Here is a 3,846-nt window from a genome sequence, read left to right as displayed (position 1 = left end):
CGCGGGCTTTGCCCCGTTTAACTTCATAAGTATCCGCATGGCTCATTCACGTCCTGGTTGAAGTTTGTTCGCTACGCTCACTCACCTTTAGGTTGGAGCTCGTTCGCTGCGCTCACTTGCCTTCAGGTTAGCTCGTTCGCTACGCTAACTCGCCTCCAGGTTGGTGTCCTGTAAATCGCTACCAGTGACATTCGCTACCAGTGACAATCGCTACCAGTCCGGTCTGTTCTTGGAAAGAGGGATCGTGGGTGTTGTGTTGGGGGGGGGGGGGGTTGTCGAGACGGTGTCATACTATGATCACGGCTACTTCGAAAGGCAGTCGATTGCAATAGTTAACGTCACAATGTATATTGATGTATTCGTTCTCTACGCTCACTCACCTTTTGGTTGCAAATTAGCTGTTGTCATCATTTAAAGAAATAATAGTGCTGCACCCAGTCGGTTAACCTTTTAACTTTTTAATGCTATTGAATATCACAGAATGAAATTGTTTTGTTGAACCAGCTGTTAAGATTCTTTAATTCAAATTAAATATAAGTTCTCATAAGGTTAACATGGGAAACTCCAGACCCACTGGGGCGGAGCCCTTTTGACGGATCTGCACCAAACTTCACACAAACCATCCTTGAATAATGCTTAATAATGCCTTGAAAGTTTCATTACAATCTGTCGAGCGGTTTCGGAGTCCATAACGTTCAAATATATATATATACTAGCTGTACCCGCGGGCTTTGCCCCGTTTAATTTCTTAATTTTCAAGATGAGCTCGTTCGCTACGCTCACTCACCTTTGGGTTGGAGCTCGTTCGCTGCGCTCACTTGCCTTCAGGTTAGCTCGTTCGCTACGCTAACTCGCCTCCAGGTAGAAGTTCGTTCTCTACGCTCACTCACCTTTTGGTTGCAAATTAGCTGTTGTCATAAATTTAAAAAAATAATAGTGCTGCACCCTGTTGGTAATCCTTGTAACTTTAATGGTATTGAACATCATAGAACAGAACCAACTTGTTTAATTGAAACAGCTGTTAAGATTCATTAATTCCTTTTAAATATGAAAAATCATAAGGTTAACATGGGAAACTCCAGAGCCACTGGGGCGGAGCCCGAAAGCCCGATCAGAATAAAAACTACTTAGTTTTCCTATTTAATGCCCAAAGAATCGGTGTACCGAATTTCAGCCTCCTAGGTAAATGGGAAGTGGGAGAATTAGTGATGAGTGTGTCAGTGAGTCAGTGAGGGCTTTGCCTTTTATAAGTATATAGATTTTAATAATTTTGTTGTACAGTAGTTTATTATGCATATACAGTATTTTACTTAATCATGCTGTAATTTAGCATGAGGAATAAATATATTCTTGTTTAATTCATCAATTCTCTATCCAGTGCCGTCTTTAAAATCTAATCTATTTATTGAGTACAGTAGGCCTATTTTGGCAACGGGGCGGAGCTAGCGCAAACGTCACCAATTCAATGCCACTAGCTTCGCGGCAACCACCATCTTTTTTAGGGTATCATCAGCTCGTGAAATTAGCCACGCCTTATTTCCTGTGGTGACCATTGACTATGGTATTGCTATATATAGTCACCTTCTTCTGTCATTCTGTTCGCTGAGCAAAAGTTTACTAATTGGCTAAATGTTTTAGTTGGAGAAAATGAGAAGGAAGCCTATAGGCCTATTACATAAATGGGAGCTAAACAAACATTAGGATATTGACAAAATAATACTTATCTTTATGCTATTACAAAAACACAGTTTTACTATTAGGCTACTCATATATACAAGTAAAAATCAATGACCTAATAGAAACAGCTGACTGGATTCATATTTCCTTCAACTCTTCCAACCAACCACGAGAATTCAATTGGATTGTTGCTATGGTGACGTCATCATGTATTCAATTTGAATCATGAAAACAAATTAAAGTTATTTGTTTATATCAAAGCTTGCTTACTCCGCTCAATTGGCGGACCTGAGGCCGCATGCCTAGTTTACAATCTGTTCAAGTTGAACAATAAGCAAATAATAATTCAACATTAACTTGAAGAACATGAGCAAGTGATTGACCCCTGTCAACACTAGCTAACAAAGAGAATTTTGATAACACTTAGCCGAATCTGAATGGGAGGTCCAATATCGTATGTCGCTTCAGTCTGTTGGTGCTGTGATTGTCCAATAAATTAAGTGCAAGATGATTTCAATAATTTTCCAATTTTATAATGTATTTTTCACTAGATTTTGTAATTTCTTCTTTGACTGATGTTCGAATTTGAAGATCATTCTGTTGGTAACAAACCAAGGTGCGTTGACAATTAATGTTTGAGGTACTTGCTGATTCCCAAAGCTGAATACCATATAAGTCCAAATTGGGTTTAGAACTGTTTTGTACAGTAACAATTTATTTTGTGTAATAAGTTTTGATTTAGATCCAAGAAGCCAATTAAGTTTAGTTGTTTTTAGAGTTAGATGTTGTCTTTTAGTCCAGGATATGTGCCTTCCAATTAATTAAGCTTTACATTTAAGTGCATGCCTAAGAGTATTTTATTTCTGTTACTTGAGGGAGGTGAATATTGTTCACGGACACTGGAGGACATGTAGCCTGATTTAAGGTAAAAGTAAAAGTGTGCTGATTTATTTTCATTAATTTTGAACTTCCAAGTTTTAAACCAATGTGAAATTTCATCCAAGTTTAGCTGTAAATTTGCTGTAGCTTGAACCGGATTGTCGTGGGCAGATAAAATCGCCGTGTCATCCGCAAATGTAGCAACCATAGTGTTTACACTTTCTGGTAGGTAGGTCCGATGTATAGAGAATATACAAATATGGTCCAAGCACGCTTCCTTGGGGGATTCCTGATTCCATAGGGTAAAGGTCAGTTAAGTCATTTTGATGTTTAATTTGGAAAGTTCTGTTGGTAAGATATGATTTTAAAATAGGAAAAACTGAATGGGGTAGTAACTTCTTAATTTTGAATAGTAAGCCAGAGTGCCATACTTTGTCAAATGCCTGACTGACATCAAGGAAAGCAGCAGAACAAAATTGTTTGTTTTCCAAACAGACAGACACTAAATTTGAAACAGCTATGGTTATACTAAAATTTTGCACAAAATCAAAACATAATCAAAAACGTTCGACATAATGGAGACTATAAGACGTTGACCAGGACGGCCAATGGGAGGAGGCCGACAAAATTTTAACTGGTAGACGAAATACAAATAATACTATTCTCGTTGATAGCCGAATACAGCAAGCACCCTTCCGTGTTGGATTTAAGTGTGCTCTCCAACAGCCGCCTGAAGATTTCACATTCAATTTATATATTTATATATTTAGGACTGTTAGATAATTGCTGCATAAGCTGTTGATTTTGGAAGACAAGTAGGCGGGTATGACTACATCGGAAACAGAAGAGAGGAGATACACACAGGTAATCTTTGAGTTGACTCTTTTAAACTCATTGTAAATATGACTGTTATTCGTTTTGAAATAGCTCCTGTAATACTTTGCATATTGATCGAATTGGAGCAACATGTACATTTAGTAAAATAACAATATCTTTCCTGGGTATACCGTGCCACCTAACGGTAATAGCATAGATAAAACATAGTCTAGCTACTTCCATATTCACTTAAAATGACCTGTTTGTAAAAATAAACAAACCATTGTGAGATTAGCTCGTTTGGTAGTTGTAGTTATATACATAGATAAACATATTCCCTTTATATAGCACAAACGAATAAATTTATCTTCACAGCTACATGTGAACAGATTTCTAAACCAAAAATAAAGAGTAATGCACAGCATTACTTATTTGACTTGACATTTTTTTGATAATAAAAAAATAATAAAAATG

The sequence above is a fragment of the Macrosteles quadrilineatus genome, unplaced genomic scaffold (assembly GCF_028750875.1).
Source record: "Macrosteles quadrilineatus isolate MER2022 unplaced genomic scaffold, UCM_ALF_1.0 Scaffold_2__2_contigs__length_208266976, whole genome shotgun sequence".
In the NCBI taxonomy this organism is placed as follows: domain Eukaryota; kingdom Metazoa; phylum Arthropoda; class Insecta; order Hemiptera; family Cicadellidae; genus Macrosteles; species Macrosteles quadrilineatus.
Note: the sequence above shows the minus strand (reverse complement) of the source record.